Here is a 25624-nt window from a genome sequence, read left to right on the forward strand (position 1 = left end):
GAGTCTATATTTTCTCAGTCTTAACCTGAGTGGGTTTGTGACTGCTTTAACCTACAGAGTACAGTGTTGGACAGTGGCTTCTGAGAATGTCAGAAAAGGCTACATGACTTGATGCCATCAGGATACTTATTATGATTGAAGGCAGTTCCTGTGTCAAAGTCCAACTAGACCCTGAGACCACCATGCTAGAGAAGCCACACATACATGCACAGGTTGACAGATCAATTCATCCTAATATATCTGCCATGTAAATGATGCCATCTTGGGGGCCCCAGACCAGGCCTCCCAACATCTGGATAACTCTGACCACAGGGAACAAAAGACATACCCCATGAACATTCCTCAAATTCCTGACTCACAAAATTGTACGAAATTGCAAAAGATAATGTCTGTTCTACACTGATAAGTTTTGTGTGGTTTGTTATGTATCAACAGTATCCAGAATATAATGTTGACTGCTGTTTTATAATGTGGCTGCAAAGGAATGAACTAAGCATAATCAGTGCCACTCATGAATAATAGCCGTACGATAATTCAGTGAGGAAACTTTTTATAATATGCTCCATAATGGAATGGGTTGCTGTGAAAAGTAGAGAGATTCTTGACATTGGAAGCAATTAAGCAGACACCATATACCATATGCTTAAGATGTCCTAAGAAAGAAATTATCAGATAAGGAGAAAATAAGAAAGTTTTCCAACTCTTGAGAATAGTTACTGTATGTAAAACAATACTAAAATGATAATTTACTTAGTCCCCATTTATCAAAGTGGCTGAAACATATATTTATTTAATTTAATTCTTAGGACAACTCTGTAAGATAAATTGGGGCATCTACCTACTCCTATTTTATAATAGCTGTAGCTAATATGTTTATGAAGTACTTACTAAGTGTCATGATTAGACCAAACATTGGAGAAGTATAATCTAATTAAACTTCAAAATAACTCTATAGGGATACATTCTTTATTATCTTGACTTTACACAGAAGGCAACTCAGTCACAAAGAAGATAAGTAATTGCCCAAGGATACACAGCAAATAAGTAAGGTAGAAATCAAGCTCAAATAGCCTGACTCCAGACACTGTAGTCTTAACCACTATTATAAGACATCTTAGGTTGGAAGTATAACATATCTGATTTCTTTTCATGGATTCTTAAGGGATATTTTTGTTTTGTTTTGCTGTGTATGTATTTGCCTGTGTGTGAGTGTATGTGTTTGTGTTTGATTAGACAACAGAAATTAGAGATTCATGAGATTTTATATTGATTAAAACCTTAAAATTTGTCATAATCACAATTTCTTGATGTTTAGAATATGTATTTATTTATTTAGCCAGCCCCCTAAACACAAACACGTTAAGTTTTCTCAAAACCACATCACATCATTACAGAGTTAGAAGAGATTGTGAAGATTCTCTTTCTTTGCCTCCCTCTTCATGATAATAAACTAATATTTTTGAAGTATTTATCCTCCAATAGGCACATTGCTGAGGGACTTAATTCTTTTACTCACCCCAATGAAGTCGTGTATCATCATACACAATTTCTCAATGAGAAGATGAAGTTCAGAGGTCACATGAACAGCCCAACGACAAAGAGCTTTAAAGTGACAGCATTGTGATTTGAACCTAAGCCTTTCTAGAGGAAGAGACCATGCTTTTAACCATCCAACAGTATCAATATTAAACTAATCTAAATAAAGTCAAATGTCCTACCAATCCTTCTAGAAAGAGTCCATATTTTTCTCTACAGCCCATTCTAACATAAAAAAATCCTTACATTAACAAAACCCCTTTATATTTTAGTTAATAATTTCATATTACAATATAAATATTTTTCTCTTGTCCTAATATAAGTGGAGACTTAAAAATAAATGCTAGCTTTCCTTGTATATAAAATATTCTTCTATTCTTCACATTGACCAAAAATAATTTATTATTTTGTTTAATGTGGCAAAATATTTTGGTAAAAGAAGCATTCACGTAGTTGCCCATGATCCAGGTAGTCCTAAGTTCAGATATCATTCTCCAAATTTTCTGATTTTTATGACCTTGTACAAGGTATCTTTAGCCTCTCTGAAATTAATTTATCCTATCTATAAAATAAGATTTTATTGCCTGCCTCATAGGATTGTATGGAAATTAAATGAGGTGATAGATGGGATTGGCATGGTGTTATAACAATTATAGCTAGCAAGCTCTGTGTGTGATACACATTAAATCATGTAATCCTTACAATAATCCTATGAAGTAGATACCATTATTATCACTATTGCCATTTAACAAATGAGGAATGGACATACAGAGAGACTAAACAGGTTGTATAATATTAACAATCTAGCAAGGAGCACAGCCAGGATTTAAACAGAGGTAATCTAGGAGTTCCTAAGCATCATGTTATGCCAATATCTTGAGTAGGTAGCTCAATCATGGTAGCTATTTTTTGTCAGTGATAATAGCAGGATTAAATAATGTGGATTCAAATGCAAGCACCTAGATAACTGACTTTCCTTCATCCCTTCTAAATATAACACTCCTTATTCACAAAATGAAAATCAGAGCGTTTATATCTAAGATGAAGGTCTTGCTTAAATAATGCAAGTTAATAAATAAATTACTGAAATATAGTAAAATAATATCATTATTTGAATTGCTCAATTTGATATTCTGGTTCAATAAACAATTTATAATACATTGATACCAATAAGTAAAACCAACATTCACTGAGTACTTAGTACTGAAACTTCTGAATATATCACATGGTCCATCTTATTTAATCCTCACAATAACACGATAAAACAGCATCATGTAGTCACATGCATATTTTAACTTGCTCAAAATCAAATACATTTACTAGGCAAATAAAAACTCAAACTGAGAGAGACAGTGACAACATAAATAATCTGCCCTTATTGCACTCATTGGACACCTGTCCCAAAGGGAACACAATGTGGCAGACGAAAAGCACGCATGTTTCACATGCCATCATTTGTAAAGAGAAGTCAATTTACCTATGGTTCAAATGAAGAATCAATGGTCTATTCCAATACAGAGGAAACACTGTGATGCTGGGATTATTAAAGAACAGTGTATGTATACAACCCTTCTGTGTATATAAAGGATAATATATCAAGATCAAATGGAATTTATCTCAATTGAAAAGATGCTTTTACTTTAAAAACTATATAAATAAATTTGATTTATTAACCAATTAAGGAGAAAAAGGATACAGTTTTCAAAATAGTGATATAAAAATTTAAATAAAATATCCTACACATTATAAAGAGCTTTTATAGCAAACCAGTACTCACCCATAAGTCTAATGAAATAATTAAAAAGTTAATATATATATTAAAAAAAACTTTTAAAAGTGACTGGCACATTGTAGTATTATATTCATATATATAAAAAAATAAAAAATAAAATAAGACATGGTCAAAGGTCATTAACGAATTCTACAGTAGAATAATGCTTAATAGCAAAAAACCCACTTTATTTGAAAATGTAGATTTGGCCAAAAAATGCCAAATTTCAACACTTCTATTTAATATTATACTATAAAGATACAAAATTGCATGGGAAAAAAGGAAAATAAAGCTAAATAGATTGAAAATCTAGACAAGAATTCTATGAGTAGCCATTAAAAGATTTTTTTTTTGCTTGTGTATTTAAAAAACTCACAAGAATACGCAATGAATATGAGACTTTAGTAAAGTTGATGGTCTAAGCATGCAAGATTTTTATGGAGGAAATCATAAAACTTTATAGCAATAACAATAAAGGAGATCCAAGAAAAAAGAGGTCAATTATTTTCTTGGACATATTGACTACATATCATAAAATATCATTTCTCCATAAAATGATCTCTAGACTAACTGGAATTCTAATAAAATTTTCATTGTATTTTTCACAGAAGTTAACAAAATGACCAATCATTGTATAAAAACATGATTAAATTCAACAGTAGTTGGCAAAAAAATTATAAATTTTAACAACATCACAGCTAAGTTACAGAACAATGGGAATACTCACACACTGTTGATAGGAATATGAACAGTAAATCCTAACTGGGTATCTGCTTGTAATGTTGAACATTTGTATACCTTATTGCCCAGCAAGTCTACCCTAGAGATGCTTGCTTACACATAGAAAAAAATTTATACACATACACGGAAACTTGTGCAAGATAAAAGCATTCGTCCTTTTTTAAAAAAATGGCAAAACCCCAACAATTTTAAAAAATCAGGAAATCAGTAATTCCCATTGTGGCTCAGGGGGTTAAGAACACAACATAGTGGCCTTAAGGATACGGGTTTGATCCATGGCCTCACTCGATGGGTTAAAGATCTGGTGTTGTCACGAGCTGCAGCGCAGGTCACAGATATGGCTTGGATCCTGCATTACTGTGATGTGGTGCAGGCCTGCTGCAGTGTAGGTCAGCAACTGCAGTTCCAATTCAACCCCTAACCTGGGAACTTCCATATGCCACAGATGTGGCCATAAAAAGAAAATAAATAAATAATCATTGACAGGTGAATAAATAAGCCAACTGTGGAATCAGCCCCCATTCATCTCCCACCTCATATGACACCTGTGCATAAAATCCAAGAATCTTCCTTTTGGGTAGACCATTTTTTAAAAAGCATTCCTCTTCTCAGCTAATGCTTGGACCTAATGAGCAGTAACTTGAGCTGGATTTCAGTCTCTGCTCCTGTTGGCTATCTGGGCCTGAGAACCTTAAATATTCATAAAATGGAATTCCTCATTGAATGAAAACAAACTGTACTTACATGTAACAAAAGGAGATCTTAAAAATGTTACTAGTTGAAAAAATGTACTTCAGAATATTACGAAATACATTATTTTGTAGAAATCTAAAAAGTCTTAAGCAGAATTTTGTTTCGGGTTATGTACTTAGTAAAACTACAAAGAAAAGCAAGAGGTTTATTAAAAAGAAATGCAGAAGTTATCACCTCTACAAGAACAGATATGAGGAGTTCCCATTATGGTGAAGCAGAAATGAAACCAACTAGGAATCATGGGGTTGTGGATTCAATTCCTGGCCTCGCTCAGTGGGTTAAGGATCTGGCATTGCAGGTCTGGTGTTAGTGCAGACCTGGCTCGGATCTGATACTGCTGTGGCTGTGATGTAGGCCAGCAACTGTAGCTCCAATTAGACCCTAACTTGGGAACCTCCATATGCTGTGGGTACGGCCCTAAAAAACAAACAAACAAATTTTAATTTAAAAAAGGAGTTCCCGTCATGGCGCAGTGGTTAACGAATCCGACTAGGAACCATGAGGTTGCGGGTTCGGTCCCTGCCCTTGCTCAGTGGGTTAACAATCCGGCGTTGCTGTGAGCTGTGGTGTAGGTTGCAGACGACGGCTTGGATCCCGCATTGCTGTGGCTCTGGCATAGGCCAGCGGCTACAGCTCCGATTCGACCCCTAGCCTGGGAACCTCCATATGCCGCAGGAGTGGCCCAAGAAATGGCAAAAAGACAAAAAAAAAAGAAAAAAGAAGAAGAAAAGATATGAGCTGAAGACCACAGAAAACTTTCCCACTACTGGTAAGGGCTGAATTTTTAAGTCTGGTTGTAGGTTATGATTATATTTCAAGCTTACCTCAATACTACATAGTTTTGAATGTATCAAATACGCAACTGATTTTTTTAAAGCTGTAATTTAAAAAAATCGTAAGAATAGTCCTAAATGACATAAAATAGAGAAATCCGAAGAAAAAGAATCAACAAAGGAGACCCTAAGATCCATCCAAGGTATGTCGCAAATAGAAAAGACAAATGGAAAAGAAAAACTAATACAAAAATATCTAAGAAAAATTCCCACAGCAGGGGAAAGAAACCTACAAATTCAAAGCATCAAAACATAGATTGCTGAGAGTGGCAAATATAAAACACTCTAACCCCATTCCTGTGAAATTTTAGGACACCATAAATAAAGAGAAGCTACGAAAGATTTATAGTAAAAGAAGGAAAAGAGGAAATAGGTATAGATTGCATGTAGTAGAGAATCAGATTAGCATTTTCCCTTAGCAGAACTGAATTCAAATGTGATTGAAGAATCCTGAGAAAAAATCGTTTTGATTTGGAAACTTCTATATAGTCTGATTTTCAGTCAAGTTGTGGGCAATCTAAAATTATTTAGAATTCGATCATTTTATTTTTACTTGAAGATATACCTAAGCGAATTAAAAGGAATGTCAATTACATGATGTATAGGGGGCCAAAGAGCAAGGTTCCAAGCTAGGAAAGGAAGAGTAGGCACTGTTTGGGGATAGACAACTCTGCACCTATTCTATTTGACCTTCGTCTCTCTTCTCCTTAGGCTACATACTCCAGCCACCTGCTGCTAGAGCCCACGGCAAACATCCTTCAGAGTAGGATCACAATTAGAAATTGTCACAATGAATAAAAGTTACAAAGCTACATATAAAGTTACAATAATTTATTTTTTTTCTTTTAGGGATGCACTTGTGGCATATGAAGTTCCTGGGCTAGGGGTCAAACTGGAGCTGTGGCTGCTGGCCTACACCACAGCCACAGCAATAAATGAGATTCTGATGTGTCTATCTCTTGGACTAGATATCAAGCTCCACGAAATAAAGATCTTGCCTAGTTTTCACCACAGCATTTTTAATGCTTAACTCTCAACTGACCATTAATAAACATTCAAAAGCATGTGTGAATAAATAAATGAATACCTACAGCATGTTCACAAAAACTCCTTTCCACTAAGTCTTACCCTCAAACTTCTGCTAATTCACTTTTTTCCTCCACAGCCTGTATTCTAGGAATAGTTATAAACCATTATCTGGGTATGAATGAGGCCATATGAACATCTCCACTTCCTTCCCCCAACACTAATGAGTAGTGAAATGTATTCTCTGCATATACACAGTCCTTTCTGTCCCATCTCAACTTGGTCAACAATATCCTTGCCTCCCCGGAATCTTAACTTCCTTACTCTCACCAATGAAGTTTTAAGTTTTTCTACTCCTTGTCCCTAAACTTGTTTTCCGAGTTTACTCATGAACTTCATTGCAAACACTCCCTGAGCACCCATGCCACCTGCCCTTGGTCCACATTTATCCTAAGTTTCAGTTGGACGTTCAGCGTCCGTTCTAACAACATTCTGCCTGAGATGGATACCAAGTCTCTCCACTTTCTCACTCATGGCTTTCTCTGAAGCTGTGGCTGCTGCTCAGTTCCCATCCAGAAGTTCCCCAGAGCTAACATCCCCTGGGGCAACCTTCAAAGCACTGGCAGTAGTACCCTCAACTGCCAGGCCTTTGCTGAAATAATATGAGGGGCTTGCTGCTTCCTAAGTGGGCCAGAGCAATAACCTTTATTGACTTTTCTTTGCCAGTTACATACTGTCTGTATCTTCTATCAGGCTTTCTGGGATAACCTCCCAACTATCTACCTGGAACTCAAGTCCTTATCTCAAAATTTGGCTCAGAGGAACCTAAAGGTGAACTCCTAATTAACAAGTCCAGTGACTATATTTCTGTCACCTTGTCACTTTTGCAAGTTTTGACCCTAGTGACTCATTTATTCCATAAAACTTTCTTACCTTGATTTTTCTGACAATGTGGTCCCAGTCTGTACCTACTTGGCAGATCACTTTTTTGTTGGTTTCTAGTCTTCTCCTTAAGCTGAAGAACTCCTGCACCTGTTCTTAGGCTTCCTGTTTCATGTTCCATGAACTCTTCCTGAATAATATCCACTCTCATGGGCTCAACAGTTATCTATCCATACCCTGATAATTATCAAATCTACCTCTGCAGTCATGTCTCCCTATAGTTAAGATACATATTTTTATTGTCTACTGTATATTCCATATATTTCCACTTAGATGCCCCCAAAAGCACCTTAATATTCACACGCCTTTAACTCTATTAACTCTATTTCCTTATCCCAAATATACTGCTCTTTTTATATGCTTTTGAGTCAGTGTCCTCCCATCATCCACATTCTTACCATTCTTGACATTCTTATTTATTTTCTCTTCCTTATTTCTTACACAAATCAACTGTATACATTCCATTATGTGTGCTGTGTGTGTCTATAATCTGTAATATTCTTATATCCTTGCTAATGCCTTCATCATCTCTTGCCTGTACTATTTCAACAGCAATTCACTAGTCATACCATTTAATGTATTCAACCCACTTTCATCAGAACTTTCTAGAACCATCATCATGAAACATTTCTGCTTAAAATTATTGTATCATGCATTAGCATTTCTTCATTTACTAACCTAACTCCCTAACCGGGAATAAGGAAATGGTGCAGATAAGTAATATTTTATGATTAGTATAAGTGAGGCTGTTTGAGGAAGGAAAAAGCGGGATGCCTAAATGGTGATGAGAAGAAATAAGCAGGGGTACACACCTTGGACTCTAAGCAGAAAGAAGCTGATGCCTAAAGGGAAACTTTTATTCTTGAGTGAGCTATTTTCAACAGAGCTGTCTCTAAGAAATAGGATTTGTAAAGCTACCTAATAAATTCAAAATATTAAAAAATTAAAATTACACTAATACAGTTTCCATGTTCCTAGATGATTTAGCAAGTGATATTTGCAAGCCACTCCTTAGGACCATAGAATTTATTTTTCAAGAGCAGACTATTCTACTGTATAATAATAAACCAGTAAGAGTTAAGACTGTAACTTTTCTGGCTTCCTCTGTAAACAGATTTGTTTGAAACACTGTCAGTTCTTTTTTTATGCAGACCATTTCTGATCACTACTCAAGGAAGGTAGTTAAAATAGGCCATTGACAGAGTGATAATACTTATGTTCACAACAATAATCTTTGGTAGGTGATAAAATGCTACTTCCCCTGTAAAGGGAAAGGGCAGCTGCCTACAAAACAACAGTGATCTTCTAAGTTGTGAGCGAAAGAAAATGTATTATGCAATAAATCTATGAAGCAAGGAGTTATTTTAGGACTACTGGGTGACGTCAAATGTGGTCTATTTGAAGGTCAGCAATTTCATGATCTATGTTATTAAAAATTTCAAGGAGTACTGCATTATCTTGATCTGAACAATTTTATGTAAATTATTTTGTTGGCCTTTACAACTAAATTAAAATATAGCTTCGCTCCATAATTATTGCTCCTCATTTTTGGAAGTTCCAGAATTGACCATGGGATACATTTGAGAGAATCTGAAGAGAATGGCCATTGCTCTTTGAGACTCCCCAGTGACCACAGGATAACATTCAGATTTCTTATGCTGGCAAACCTGATGTTCACGAACTGGCAGCTAACTACCTTTCCAAGTTCACCTCCAGGATCTCAACACCCACCCAGAATAGTATCTTGCCAACACACACCAGAAGTCCACCATCCCCAGAATACTATAAGGACCTTTTGCATCAATGTGCTACTGCACTGATGTCTTACTGATAGGGATGGACTAGGATAATCACATAATTTATAAATCCCACTAGGGGATTGTAGATAGAGATTGTAGAGGGCTTTAGGAGACCATAGTAAGTTAATGATACAATGGGAAAACCTTGAAACAATGTGGGCTTGCTTGACTCACGAAATAGAGCAAGTCTGAAATAGAGGCATGCCTCAAGAGAATAAAATGATAGTAGAAAAATAGGGCCTACACCTTGAGGTCAGCAAGTTAATGATCCCTAGGACATGCTCCTCGGTGCACAAGAAAAAAATAGTTTGGGGGAAGGCTGACATTCAAATTGGAAGACCTTTATTATACTGAAACCTGAGATAATTTACCATATTTTGTCATAAATTAGTACCCCTTATGCTCATTTCCATAGTGCGATGACAGTCCTGATTGCGCTATCTAGGGTCAAAAACTCCCCTGCCCAACATGTAGGAGGAGTTAATGATGAAAGACCAAAAGAATGAGAAAGAGATGGTCTTCTCCCCGCCGCCACTTTTCCTTTGATTATAAAAATGTAACCCAGTAAGTACTCAGGGCAGGTATCCCTTGCCTGCCCTCTTGTTTCCTTCACAAGTGCCCTACACTAATATATCAATTCTTACCTATCACTCTGCCTCTTACTGACATCCTTGCATGCTGAGACATAAAGAACCTGAGCTCCCCCAAGAGCCCCCCACCCCACCCTCCCGGATGCATCCTGCAGTTCCATTACTGCTACTCATTTTGTGGTAGGAAACTTCTATTTATTCTTCAAAGTACAAGAAACATTCAACTTCTGTAAGCTCTTCTCAATGACTTTCCAGGAAGCATACAACTTGGTATATATCTACTGTTGATACAGTCATTACCATATACTTCAGATATCATCATGGATTCAATGACTTTCCATTTTTCCTAGGATTAGCTTCACAATCCCAGAAATGATTTTTAAGCCCCTATCTAGCCTAAACCACCCTCATTCTGACACTATCTAGTGGAGTTTCCTTCAGTTGTTTGTGCTATACTGTTGATTGTCTCGATTTACTCATCCCCACAGAGCTTAGTTTAAAGGTAACCCTGATGGGAATTTTCCCACGATCCCACAGGTGAATTTCCTCCCCAAATCCCTTTCGGTCACTATTACAACATTACTCATTTATAATTGCTTGTTGGCTTTCTCTAGCAGGCTGTCAACTCCGAGAGAACAGAGGTGATCTTGCTCTTATCTCTTTTCGGCTATTTGCCTAATAATTGGTATGCTGCCTGGCGTGTTAGAGGTGGTTTCTAAATTTCACCTGAATAAACAAAGAAATAAATATTAAATTTATGACTTCACTGCACTGAAAATATATTTTAATCAGGCATTTGCCTTTTAGGAGTCCATGAACTCATTTATTTAACCCTTCATTCATTCAACATTTACTGAGAATCTACAGGTGCCTGGCATCACCATACTCTTCAGGGATGCACAAGAGCATGAGACAGACCTCTGGTATGGAAAAGACTCACACACTGGGTAGGTGAGGGTGTAAAGAGTGTGTTGCTGAGTTAGAATGATTTATTTAAGGGTAGTTCCTTGGCCTAAGCCTGGCCAATATGTATCTCCACACAGAAACTGCATCAGGAATGGATATGTGATACAAATGGCTTTGATCTGTAAATCCATGAACCTGGTAAGAGCTACCAAAAAAAGAAACTCTCTTTTTGTGTGCTGTCCTGTACTTGGCAGGCAGACCTAGCATGGCAGCCAGTCCCGTTACCACCTCCTGAGACTGAAGGGATAAAGTAAAGGAGGAAGAGCAGAACTAAGAGGCAAAGAAAGATTATTTGAGCCACCAAATATTGATGCATTTGATTTACTCCTGGGTATTTCAGTTATGTGAGACAATAAATTCCCTCTCTTATTTATGCACTGTTGGTTTATTGCATTATGTCAGCGAGTAGGGCATTGTGTCCCATGCAACTGAATTTCTTGCTAATAGATGTAATCACAGATAATCCAACATTTAAAATGGCTCTTAAAAGTTAAAGAGCAGTTCGCCTGGAATAAAATAATGATATTAATAGTAATAATATACATTAACTATACTTATGTTGTAGCACTGTTTCACCGTTTTAAGTGATCTGCATAAATTAAGGAGCAGTACATGCAAAAACTCCAAGAGGTATAAAAGATAATAGTACATTTGAGATATATAGCAACCAGCTCAGTCTCTTCAATAGAGTATTTATTGGGAAAAGGAGGGGATTAAATGGCAAAGATGAAAATCAAATACAGAGCTGCAGTCAGATTGCAAATAATCCACATGCCATGGTAGTAGCAACTCTTGAGTCCATTTCTATTCAATATAAACATATAAATGTAGTCCATCAAGCCAATCAGAATTTCTCATTATGGGTGATCTTAAAAAATAATATTGAATTGTATCCAGATTTCATTTCATGAAAAGGCTCCAAATGGTATGTTACAGCAGGACTCCAAGGAGGTTAAGTGACTTGTTTTAGGCAAAATCAGGCAACTAAGTATGAACTAAAATAAAATGGAATTCTCAGTTGCAAATCTCAAACACTTTCCACAATACCTCATGTATTAACCAGTGTTATTAGTCTCCACAGATACAGTAGCATAGGGTTAAACATGTGTAGACTTTAGTGCTCAATAAAATTGGTCCTGTTCTCAGTTCCAGGACCTAATAACGGTGTGCCCTCAGCAGGTGGTTTAACTTTACAAAGTCTCATTTTCTCCTCTATAACGTGGAAATTGTCTCTCTTTTTCTTACAGGGTTATTTGGAGAATTAGAGAAAATGTTTAGCAAAATACCAAAAATACACGTATTTAGTCCTTCCTTAGTAGGGACTACATAAATATTTTACAATAATAATACATCTCTCCTTTTCCATTCATATTGAAGTGATGCAGATATAAACCCTTTTCAGCAATACCTAAATATAAGTCTGTTTTGCCCTGGAATGTAATCCTGTTTTCTTAGGGTTTGTTTGAGGGTTGAGATAAGAGGGCTCAGAAAAATACTGGGAATCAAAAAATACACTAAATAATGTGGGTTTTCCTGTGTAGAAAGAAACACAAAGTTGTATCTCTTTATATTAAATTCACTTGAGAGCTAGAGAAATATGGTCCTTATAAAATATGAATTAACACTTGCTATATGCAAGAAATCAGATGAAAGTGCTGTTAAAAAAAAAGGGGGGGGTTGTTTGTTGATTCTAAAGAGATCATCTCCACAGGGGCTTCTGTTTCCCCCAGGTGAAGTGGCCACCTGTGGTTCTCAAGCCTCTTGATGAGAGGCTTATTTGAAGTAACGAATCAGATATGTATGCACCAATTTCAAGAGCCAGATGAGGGGAAAGCAAATTGGTTCACACTATGTTGGTGTGAGTCTGCCAAGTGGCAGGCCAGCAGCTGGCCACATAGAACAAAGACTGCAGACATAGAAAACATGGAGTAACTAACAGCTGATGTACATTTGCACTGCTGATTGTTCCTTGGGCCCAAAGCCTAAATTTATTCCCCTGATAGAGAAGCTATCTTTGGACTGTAAATTTCACTCCAGTATAGTTATGGGAAATAAGGAACTTTCTCTGCTGGGATGGTCATCAGATTACTTCACTTCCAACTTTCGCCCATCCATCTCATCTGGCTTGTGTTTTGGGACCTGATGGATAAATAAGGGAACAGAGCTATTTAAAAATCTAGAAATACTAGTTGGAGAAGAAGAAAATGTAATAATTAAGCTGCTGTGCAAGGATCAGAGCAAATGGTAATGAATCAGCAAGGAACCTGGAAGATAGACATAAGGCTCCTTACATGAGAGCCAAAGACTGGGCCTTGGACACTCCAGAAGGTTGTTATGAACCCAGGTAGGTTTAAAAGCTGAAGAGTGAGATGAAAGAGAGAGAAATAGAGGGAAAATGATAGAGAAACCTGAAAGGAAAGGGAAATCAGACACATAATAAATTGATGCATTTATTCAACAGATATTTCTAAGACCCACTGTGTATAAGTCCCTAAATTAGGCACTGGTGATAGAAAGCCAATTAAAATCCTTAACTTTTGAGAAAGTCAAATTCTAGAAGGCAGACAGCTAGGAAAACAAATAAGTTCAATACAAAATGATATGGGACCAAGGAGCAGACTATCATTGAAAGTAACAGGACATGAGATAAGTAAAGAATAAAATCACCAGAAAATATAAATCTAAAGAAGTTCAATAAAATATAAAATTTGATTAACTTAGGAATGATATTATGAAAGGTGCATGGTTTTTCAATAGATATTATAAGAGGTTTGTTTGGTTTGTCTTTAGTTTTAGTGTGAAAAGATGCATACTCAGGCAATAGATCAAAGTCAGAACTTCTTTTAACTACCGTTTATTCTTAAATGTAAACCTGAAACGCATCCAAATGTCACTTATCAGATTTTCAATCAGTGCCTTATCATGGCATTCCTGCTTACATTACATCAGGAAACATCTGTCACAAGCAAGAGCCAGGGATGATGCATTGTTTTAAAGGCTACAATTTAGAGAGGAAAAGTAACTTCTGCTACAAAAACAAACCTGTCAGTAATTATCAATCAAGAAATGAGGTATAATTTAGTATTTATGACAAATGCAACCACATACCTGAGCCCTAAGGAAAAGTCACTTCAAATTACTTAAACTTTCAAATGCCCATAGTAATTTTGTCCCTGGGGTGACTTGGGAAGGGGCAGTGATGAATAAATAGAAAAGGGTAAAAGGAATAAGTCTATAGAAGCTAATGATATTTTGTTATCTTCTGGCTCTAGATTATCAGGAGCTATGCTGTCATATTCTGGTCGAACTGAAATCATTAAGATCAAAAGCATTTATTTTGGAAAGGGAAAAAAATACCTATAAAAGTTTAGTTTTTTCACACCAGCTAGAGAAAGCTTTAGCCAATGTCATATTCACATTCTGGAAAGGCTATCAAGAGAGTCAGCAGCACCTTCCTTTAAAGCAAGGGTCAGGACAGAGGTCAGCTTGAAAGGAGAATTTCACGCAAAAAGAAAAGATAGTATTCCTAACAAGAATCAGAATTTTTGGGGGGTGCGCCTGCAGTATGCTAACATTCCCAGGCCAGGGATCAAACCCAAGCCACAGCAGTAACCTGAGCCACAGCTGTGACAAAGCCGAGACCTTAACCACTAAGCCACCAGGCAACTCCAGAATCAGAAATTTTTAAGGTTTAAATTTTAATACTGGTGCAAACCACCTGACCAAAATGGAGAGAAAAGATGGCTTAAGAGGAAGTGATAAATCTATATATAGAGAGATATATTTTCCAAAAAGGGGCATTGGGCAATTGCAGGTGATTTGGGAGTGTGTGGCTATCTTTCGGAGGTTTGAAGTCATGGTCAATGGATAAAGTACCCTGAATTGCCCTGGGCACACTCTGTAGGGGAGATACGGAGAATACCGAAATCACTCTGGGAAGAGCTGTAACTGAATAAAGTAGGATATTGCCAGGATGATGCCCCAAGTGATCTTTTTACAAGGGTTTTCACTGTTTACCCTTTGAAACTTGGGACTCTTTCTAGAGCACAACAGCATAGTGGGAAAGAATCTAGGCTCTGAACTCAGAAAAACCTGAGGTAAAGGCTAAGTCCTGGTAGTTTCCTCACATGAAAAGGTTGTTGGGAACCTCATTCTCCATATTATAGCAGTATAAATTGGATAAGAATTTTAACATATTAAATTGATATAGCTGCTCAGTAGGGAATTTGGTTTAGAGAAAAGAGATTTATAAAAGTAAAACAATAACAACTAATGTTTCTGAGCTTATTATGTAATTTCATATTCATTACCACACGTCATCTGGAGAAACTGTCTACTGATAAACTGAAGTTCAAACCAGTAAAGGTAAATACCCAAGGCCATACAGGGTGCAGAAGAGTTGAGATCAAACCCAAGCTTTCTAATAAGTATGGGTAAAACATCTCTTACTTGCAAATTTATTTAACAGCTATCCTATCAATTGACTTTTGTTCTGTTAACAAATCACCTTAAAACTTAAGAACAATTAAAGAAATTATTAAAATTAAAGGAACAAAATTAAAGTAAAAAATATTTATTTTTTTCTCATGATTGGGGGTTGGTTTGATATTCTTCTGGTTTAGGAAATTTTGACTAGGGCTGAATAGTTTTGAATGGCCTCTCACAAGGTGGAAGTTTGGCTCGTGTAGGAGATCTCAGTCAAGATGATGCAAACCTCTCCATCATCCTGCAGGCTAGCCTGAGATGCTTTTTCCCACGGCAGTCTCAGGGAGACAAAGGAGAGGACCTTAGCAAGTCCCAAACACAGGCAATTTTCATACCTCTGTTTTACCATATTTCCCACTGTTCCATTAGCAAAAACAGGTCATATGGCCAATTCCAAAGTTCCCGGGTACATGGAAGCATGTAGAAATTAATATTGGTAGAAAATGCGACAACTTGATATCCCTTAGTTCTGAGCAGTGGGAGTCTAGGTGATTTTTATTTATTTACTTTTCTGCACTTTCCACATTTTTCAAAAATGATCATTTATTACTTTTAAAATAATAACGTAGACATCTCATAAATAATTTAGAAAACTTACCCATTTTCTAGTGAATCACAAATCCTGACCATGAACTCATTTCTTTTGAAATGGGAATTAGATTTCTATCCAGCCCACAATAGGTAATGTTACTGTTAGTGCTTCTTGGAGATTGTTTCTGTCATTCTCATCTTTCTGCTCTACACACTCTGTCCAATGTGATCTCATGAATTCTGGTGCCTTCAATTATAATTCCCAAACCCATATACCCAGCACAGGTGTCACATCAGTATCTCTAACCTGTCTTTCCAAATGTTCACACCACCCCATCATCCCCTTGGAAGGGTGTCTGCCGACTCCCTCGGAAAATGAAAATGTGATTGTTACTCCAGATCCTTCCTGCTTAAAGCTACTTACAGGACTAACCCTGCCCCTCTCTTCCTCCTCTCTTCTTTTTTCTCTTTTTTTTTAATTATTAAAGTATAGTTGATTTACAATGTTTCACCAAGTTCTGTTGTACAACAAGGTGACCCAATCACACACATTTCCCTGTGCTGTACAGTAGGATCCCATTGCCCTTCTTATCTCTTTGGTCTCTCACTCATTCTGTAATGCCTATAGGAAGCTTTCTTGCAGTTTGTCTGTTTGTTGTTTGCTGTTGGGTTTTTTCAGGGTTTTTTCTTTCTTTCTTTTTTTTTTTTCTTTTTCATTTTCCCCATCTTTTCCAGAGCTGCAAACTCTCTTCGGTGACAAGAGTTTGTACATGGTTTCTTTTATGTGAAGCCCCAGAAGTACCTTCCTCTTCTTTTAGTGGAGACTCATCTTTATGACCTTGGTAAAAGCATTACTTTGTAACCACTCAGTGTAGGTTAGATTTCTAAACTTCAGAATGGTCACTTTGGGATGTCATTAGAAATGATTAATTCCTATTCATCCTCTATTTCTCAGTTTAGATGACACTTCCTTCTAGAAGCATTCCTTGATTGCCCAAACATGGATCATATGCCCTTCTTAAGTGTTTTGAGAGTGCCTACCTCAAATTTCCTCTACCATGCAATTTTATTACTACGTTATATTCTTCAGTTTGTTGTATTTCCCACATTAGACTATGAAATTAGACTTAAGTTAAAGGCCATATTGGTCTCGTTCATCCTAATATTCTCTTTCCCTACCACAATGGCTGGTACATATATATGAGACATTCAGTAACTATTGCTTGATGGGCCCACTAAAATATACTCTTGAAGAGCTACTACAATGGAAAGGAAATTATGCCATATAAAAATATTTTGCTTATAAATGCATTACATATTTTGGAGAACATTTTACTTCTTAGCTATGTTGATGTAGGTTACTGTTAAATTAGAATTCAACAGGTGATATTATGAACATGTGACCCTATACATTCAGAGTGATCAATCCTAGAAACAAAGACTATATGAAGATACACAGGTAACTCAGAGTATTGACTGCAGAAAACATGATTTCCCAGAGAACTCCAGAAAACAAATACATCTGACTTCTCAAGCACTCTGTTCTTCAGTCTTCAAAGAGGCAAACACGATTAGTTTATTAGCATTTATCTTCGATTCATTCACATCAAAGATAAGAATAGAAATTTTCCCAATAGCTTTTATCCAAGAGATAATTAATTCTACAATTAAATTATACATACACATAAAAACTAACTTATTAAATATATCTAGTTATAGGAATATCTATATCTTCACAATGAAAATATCTTAAAGCCACAAATATATTTTTTAAATTACTAAGAGACGAGAGTCTTTAAAACCATTTGTTAACACAGAGTTAATCTGAAGCATTTGAGAAGCATTGTAGATGCTTTTACTTAGGGAAAAGTTTTAGTAGCTTACAGTTTCATAAGAGATGAAGAATTATGTGTTAGTAAGTAGTAGGATATTTTTTCCCACAAAGGAATTAATAAACTAAATTGAAAATTCTGTCCAAAAAACTTTGCCTCTGGTGAATGTTTCTATCTAATTATAATGTAATTAAACCCATGGGCTTTGGAGTTAGGGTGAACTTTGGAATTCTCAATCTCTCTAAGTCTAATTTTTTTCTCATTTGCATCATACTTCCTAAGGATATAGTGGGATTCATTCCTTCACTCAGCTCATGTTTATTGTGTGCCCTTTATTTAGTAGGCATTACCTAGTAAAGAACAAGACACAGGCTACTATACTAAGCTTACCACTGAATGGAGGAGATTTTGTTAGTAAAATGTGTGACATAGTACTTCGCACATCATAAACACTCCATGTATGTTAATCACTGCAAGTGATGTTATTCCTTCTTAAAGAAGTAATAGAGCATGATGTCACAGACTAACAGAAAAAGGGATGGGTGTCAATATAGTTGCATTCATATATATACACATATATATGTTCATACATAAATATACATACACAAATAAGCCAAGGATTCTGTAATCTCCACTATGATTCTCCATTTTAAAGGTATAAAATCCAATACAGGTTTTTCTTAATACAGATGCTTAGGATTCAAACTAATTTAATAAAGATTTTAAATGAAGTTGGAATAGTCGGTTGACTCATAGGTCACAAGTGGGTGGCAGGTGACAGAGGGGAAGGCCTCCAGCAAAAAAGAGACTAAAGTACAGATTTCCCCTTCAGAATGCTATGAGGCATTATTTCTTCTGTTATTTTAAACTATGGTTGACACAGAAGTCATATTTTCCCACATTTCTAACCATGAAAGTATTTGCTCAGAGAATTTCTGAAAAGGGAACTTGTCAAGTACCCCCAAAACCAACAGAACCAAAGATTAAATCAATTTTAAAAATAGTCTTAAGCATAATCTTTAGGCTTAAAGAATCTTAAAAAAAACAGCTGCCTCTTCCCTTCTTAAGAACTATATAATTTTATAACGTAGCTTAATATTCAGGATTCTGTGTTATAAAGAATGCTATCATTTTATCTTAGTCTTAAAATGCTTATTGATTGTCCTCAGTAATGTGGAATTATACAGAACCAAAAAATTTATTTTAAAACCTGTACAATAGTAAATCAAAGATACAGTGTTCTCTGCTTTTACCAAAATTATGTTAATGAATGCATTAATGTCTGAGTAAGAGTTCTCTGGGCTATGATTTCAACACAGAAGTCATGGGTTGTCTTCCTAATTTTAATTTAACTATTGTAAACTGTATAAAATGTATTTAAGGAACAGGAATTATTTATCCCCAAAATACATATAAGCCTAATGACTTACTTTGAAATTCTTCAGAGTATGAATAATAATAATAACAATAATAACAAATAGTAGAATAAGCCTTGTTTTGTTTAAAAATATTGAACAAAAGCCCCACTTGTTTCTAAGCAAATAGCATACATTAACAATATATGTATGTAACAGTATGTGAGGTCAACTAACATGAAACTATACAAAATAGTTAAATGTAAAACAGGACCAATATTGAAATATCTTTGCCACCCTTTTAATAAGGTCAATGATGGAGAATTAAATGAGTAAGTAATATTATTTTCCCTATAAGAGGGACATCTGTTTCATGTAACACCATTGACGGTAAATGCTTAATAAATTAAATATTACTAAAGCTATTTTTGGCAATTTGATTATCCAGACATGATATTAAAGATATTCTCAAAAGAAAGAAAAGCCAAACGTAGATGTGAGTTTGTTTAGTATAAATTTACCCTACGAATACAAATAATAGATATTCAGTATCATTAAGAAGGAAAGTACATACATTAACATATATTAGGTAAAATGCATGAGCTGCATCGTATGTAGCACTCAGTTGACTAGGACATGTGGGTGATTCAGAGTTAGGATATTTATTTTTTGATACGTATTAAGCACTTGCTAAATGACAGACACAGTGCTAAGCACTAAGTGAGTATACAGCAGGAAACATAATAACAAAGACTTTATGTGCTATGAGTCTGGTAAGACTGATCAGTAAACAGGAAAGTTAAATTTAATGAGATATATACTGCGGCATAAGAAATGTAGGATTACGGAGTTCCCGTCGTGGCGCAGTGGTTAATGAATCCGACTAGGAACCATGAGGTTGTGGGTTCGGTCCCTGCCCTTGCTCAGTGGGTTAACGATCCGGTGTTGCCGTGAGCTGTGGTGTAGGTTGCAGACGCGGCTCAGATCCCGCGTTGCTGTGGCTCTGGCGTAGGCCGGTGGCTACAGCTCCGATTCAACCCCTAGCCTGGGAACCTCCATATGCCACGGGAGCGGCCCAAGAAATAGCAACAACAACAACAACAACAACAACAACAACAACAAAAAAGAAATGTAGGATTACATCGGAGAAGATAAGTAAAATCTAGAAATCAGGAAGAGCTCGGTATACATCTGGAAAGTTCCAACAGAAAACGTGAGAACAAATTTATCTCAGGCAGAGGTCAGAAGTTAGTGCTTAAAGAGAAAACAGCAAATAGTAAAGTGAGGTAAACTCATCAGACTCTAACCTAACCCAGCAAGTATGAACTTGACATTGTAGGCAAGTCAAGCATGGGAGTGAAGGGTTTAAAGTTTGTCTTACCATTAATGATACAGTGATGATCCAATGATTAAAAAAAAAAAAAAACAGTGGAATCAACCAAAAAATCATGAGATAGCATCTAGACAGGAGTGTGGAAAACCTGGCCTTAGTGAACGATGAGAAGCGAAATAAAGAATCCCAGAGATTTCTTCAAAAGAAGAATCAAAACACACAGTGACATTGGATGCTGTAGAAGACAGAGAGAGAAGAGTGAAGGGCAATTCTATGATTTAAGTTCAGGGACTTAGAAATATGTAAGAGCTATTGCACACAATCATCCAGAAAGTAAGGACAGTTGGGGAGCAAAATTTTGAATTCATTTTGTATGCACTGAATTTACATACACACTATCCACAATTTAATTCAATCTGTACTATTGCTAGTTGAGAATAAATAGGAAGAATGCACGAGGAGAGGAGGGCTAAAGAAATCATTTGGAAATTACCTTCATAGAGATCAGAAACAAAGCTGTGAATATGCTGTAAGAACAGCAAAGGCTCAGGTAGAATAGAGTCAAGAAGAATGTGTTTTCAAATATCAAATACCTAAGTGCATTTAAGGAACTTAGGAGCCAAGGTACAGTTACTGGCTGTAGGGACATAAAAGTCACTTGTAATCTTTTGACAGTATTTTCAAGAGTTCATGGGGTTGGAAGAAAGGGGAATCCTGGTTCTCATGGTTAAAATGCCTGATAGGAAGGAGAAGCAATGGAGAAGTTTCTTTCATCAAGATTTTGATGATAAATGGAAAGATTAAAAAGTAGCTAGAAGAAGTAAAAAGGTTAAGGGAGGGTTTTTTTTGTTGTTGTTTTAATAGTAAATACACTTGAGTGTGTTTGGAAGCAGGCTTTACTTTAAAGAAAATTAGTTGAGCATCAAAAATACAAGGCTGAATAAATCACAAGGACTGCCTTCCAGGAGCTCACAGCCCAGTGGACTCTTCTCCAAAGAGCCCACATGAAAACATGAGAAAAAAAGATATTAAGTTGAAGATGAAGGAATGTGGCTGAGCTTTCAGCAAAATTCAGTTTGCAACATAAGGAGCAATATTTCACTAAAAATGAGAGGGAGAAAATGGAAGATGGTTGGATATTTCAAGGAGAAAAGAATAATAAGTGAGAGAACAGCTTTGTGACATTTGAGGTGAATAAGAGGTTTGATGTGATGACAGGCATGATCGTGATGAAACTCTATAGAATGAATCTATAATTCACGCTCTTGTGCATTTTCTTTCATCAGGAGCCCAGAGTCTGACAGTCAAAACAGAGTGAATAAAAAGTGGGGATAATAGATGTTTAGGGAATAAGAAGCATCTTTGAAGATTAAAAAGAGCATGTGGTGATCTGAAGTTGGATTACACACATAAATAAGGCAAAGTGTAGTAATTCAAGTTCTGTAAATGATGTGCCTGAAAGACTAAAAACATAGCAGGGCTAGTTTCATTAATTCTAATTGGCATCAATAAAAAATAAGGAAGATATGATTACGGTAGAAATCCCAATGATTTAGGTATGACTCTGTCGTGTTATTTAACATAGAACTTAGGAAGTTTAAAATAGCTTTTAGCTATGTTTAAGAGTTCATACCTATTTTTGTTGTATGTTTTTAGGTGTCACAGTGCAAGTAATTCCATGGCTAAAAACAGACAAAAATGACCGACCCAGTATCAAAAACCTAAAACGGGGGAGGTTCCTGCTGTGGCTCAGCAAGTTACAAACCCAACTAGTATCCATGAGGATGTGGGTTCAATTACTGGCCTCGCTCAGTGGGTTTAGGATCCAGCATTGCTATGAGCTGTGGTGTAGGTCGCAGATATGGCTCAGATGCTATGTTGCTGTGGCTGTCAGCTGCAGCTCTGATTCAACCCCTAGCCTGGGAATTTCCATATGCTGCAAGTGTGGCCCTAATAAGCAAAAAACAAAAACAAAACTCTAAAATGGGCCTCAGTACCATAAGTTGACTTTCTGGAGCCACTCCAGAGCCAGAATCCTCAATGACAAGATCAAGAGTAGGAAGAGCTCTCCTACTCATGGGGGTCTCCTGATACTGAAAGGCAGAATTGCTCTGTGAGCCTTGTTCACTTCACTCTCGTATGCACACAGCTCTACTCCATGGGAAGAAGAAATAAAGAATCTGGAGGGCAAGATATAACGTCCTGTTCTTGGTAGCTCTCTTAGTTAGACATGCTTGGTGATAAAGAACTAAAGCACAAAAATAAAGTTAAAAACAGATGTCCCTTGGGATAGACCATGATGGAGAATAATATTAAACAAAGAGAGTGTGTGTATATATATATACACATATATATGTGTGTGTGTGTGTGTGTGTATACATATGACTGAGTCACTTTGCTGTACAGCAGAAATTGGCACAACATTGTATATCGACTACACGTTAATAAAATTAAAAAAAAAACAGATGTCATTATAGGTATGCAAGAGCAAAATACATTCATTCATGATAAGAAGTGAAAGGAGCTGGACAACATAGGGGATGAGTGAGAGACCTAAAAATTCACTGGTAGAAATATATTTCTTTCTCTTAAAATTATCTTCTCGTTCTGCTTTCTCACGGATGATTGTCTGTTTTTCCTCTAATCTCTCTCTCTCTCTGGAAGCCAGTTGTTCTACATTCTTAAATATGGTCGAGTATGAGTAGACCACTAGCTCCGCAGTTAACAAATTTGCATTCTCTCTGCCATTAGGAGAGATCATCTAAGTAGCTTCTAGAGTGGTGGACAGAGTTTTCTCAAGAAGGGGTTTAGAGGAGGAAAACATTTAGTATCTCCAGAGGATAGTTCAGAAATTCTTCCCAAGAATATGGAATCAAGACTGTGTCTAAAGAGAGCAACTGACTTCAGTGTTCTGAGCAAAAACATCCTGGGGCAGAAAGTACACAGCATCACCTAAAAGATTTTCATATACATCTTATAGTTTAGGTTGGCCTAGAGTAACCAACTTAAGTTACAGAGGTAGATTTGCTATGTTTTATCTGAGTTCTGATATAAAAATCATACAAAAAACCTGGGAATGTATAAGCTGAAAGACTGAGTGTGCACCTCTCCTTCAGATAACTAATAACCTACCGTTTTTGAGGATTCTAATTTTATATTTTTCAATCAAGTTATGATTACACATTTTAGGAACCAAAATCAAATCCCTCTGGCTTTCAAATGTGGCAAGTTGAAGTAATGTAAAATACTGAATACAGTTCTACAGACAAAACCAACAGAATACAGCAGCAAATACTCAAATACTACAAGCTTCTTCCTACATTATGACTTCACTACCTTATTAATTGAAAATTTACACCTATATTTTTAAGTTTCAACCCAAATAAGACTTCTATCCAGCAACACTGAAAAACAATATGACTTGTTCTATAAAAGTCATTTGTACTCAAGAAAGCTTAAAAACTGCCACCATCTCCTCCCCCTTCTCAGTCTTGATCCAAGTAAGAAGATGGTTTTAAATTGAATCCTCACACTTGAGTCAGATCTTTATAGGAACACAGCAAGACAGGAAACCTGTCCTGTGTGAATCATATCTCCACCAATTGTGTAAACCTGTAAAAATGGCAAAAAATGACTGAGTGCCTTATAGTGAAACTACAGGTCAGATCTCTCTAAAAACTGATTTAAGAGAAATGTGGTTTATGTTCTTTAATTGTCCTTGCTTTGTACAGAGAACTGCTCCAAGCAGGCAGGCCATTAACTATGAAAGGAAATCTTTTTGTCATATGAACATTTAGGAGGTAACAGGCTTGTGACGTGTTTACAGCTCTATCCTATGAACTATACTGTGTACACCCAGAACTCCTACGTTGAAGCTTTAACTTCCCATGTGACTGTATTTGGAGATAGTGCTTTTAATTTAGTTTAAATGAAGTCATTAGGGTGGGATCTTAATTAGATAGGATTGATGGCTTTATAAGAAGGGGGTTGCTCTCTCGCCAGTGCACACACGAGAAACGGCCACTTGAGCACATGGCTAGCTAGAAAGGCAGCCATCTACAAGAGAAGAACAGAATCCTCACCAAAACCCAACCATACTGGCACACTGATCTTGAAATCAGCTGCTCTAAAATCACAAAATCTGATGTCAATCACCCAAGGAAAAAACTTTAAGCATAAAGAACACTGTGAACCTGCCAATTCTATGGTGCCCTTTAATTAATCAATTTATCAATCATAAACATGTGCTACATTTGGCTACTTTTTGGATACAGTTATTTTATTTTCTTGTAGTTGCAAAATGAATGATAAAATATAACTCCGAAGATAATTATACCTTGAACTGATACTTTATGGAAATAAATTTTTATATATGAGAAAACCCAATAGCTCTAAACTGAAGATAAGGAAATTAATCATAAAGTGATTCTATTATGGTATGATTAAACACGAAGATGAAGTCATCATTATATTATTAATTTATATACTACAAAGATGCAATTAATGTTTGTGATTTTTTAATTTACAGGTTTCAAATACCAGTAAAGCCTGCTGCTAATTTGGGTCTTTGGTTTAGCACTTTGGTTGTCTCTTTTTACGTAATGCCACCTAACTTAATTCAGAGGAGAATTTCTAAGTATTAATAGAGAAGGTAATTTTAGAAATTTAATTAGTGATCCCTCCCACATCACTGATTAAGTTTGGCTTTGGATCACTGATTTTCCAAAAAAAAAAAAAAAGAAAAGAAAAAGAAAAAAGAAAAGAAAGAAAGAAAAAGAAATTATCTCTAAAAATTCCATGAGCTGAAATGATTAAATAAAATAAGTAAAATAACTTATTATAGCATCACTTTTATGCTACATACTTTTTAAAAATAAACAAGGTTTATCTATGCTATTTTTTTTTATAAAAATGAAGTCATGGAGCTTTTAAGTGGAGTATTTCTTTCCAGGGCTACATGGTATTTCATAAGGTCTTATAATGTTACCTCTGTGATAGCAAATGGGGAGAAAACATGAAAAATTATATATGTTTGGGGATATTGAGGAGATATGTGTTTCATAGTTTCTTGAGCTAGAAGCACTTTATGCAGGTGGCAATTCTAACTTATTTTTAATTATTTTTATTAGAA

This window comes from Phacochoerus africanus, chromosome 4 (assembly GCF_016906955.1).
Source record: "Phacochoerus africanus isolate WHEZ1 chromosome 4, ROS_Pafr_v1, whole genome shotgun sequence".
Classification (NCBI taxonomy): domain Eukaryota; kingdom Metazoa; phylum Chordata; class Mammalia; order Artiodactyla; family Suidae; genus Phacochoerus; species Phacochoerus africanus.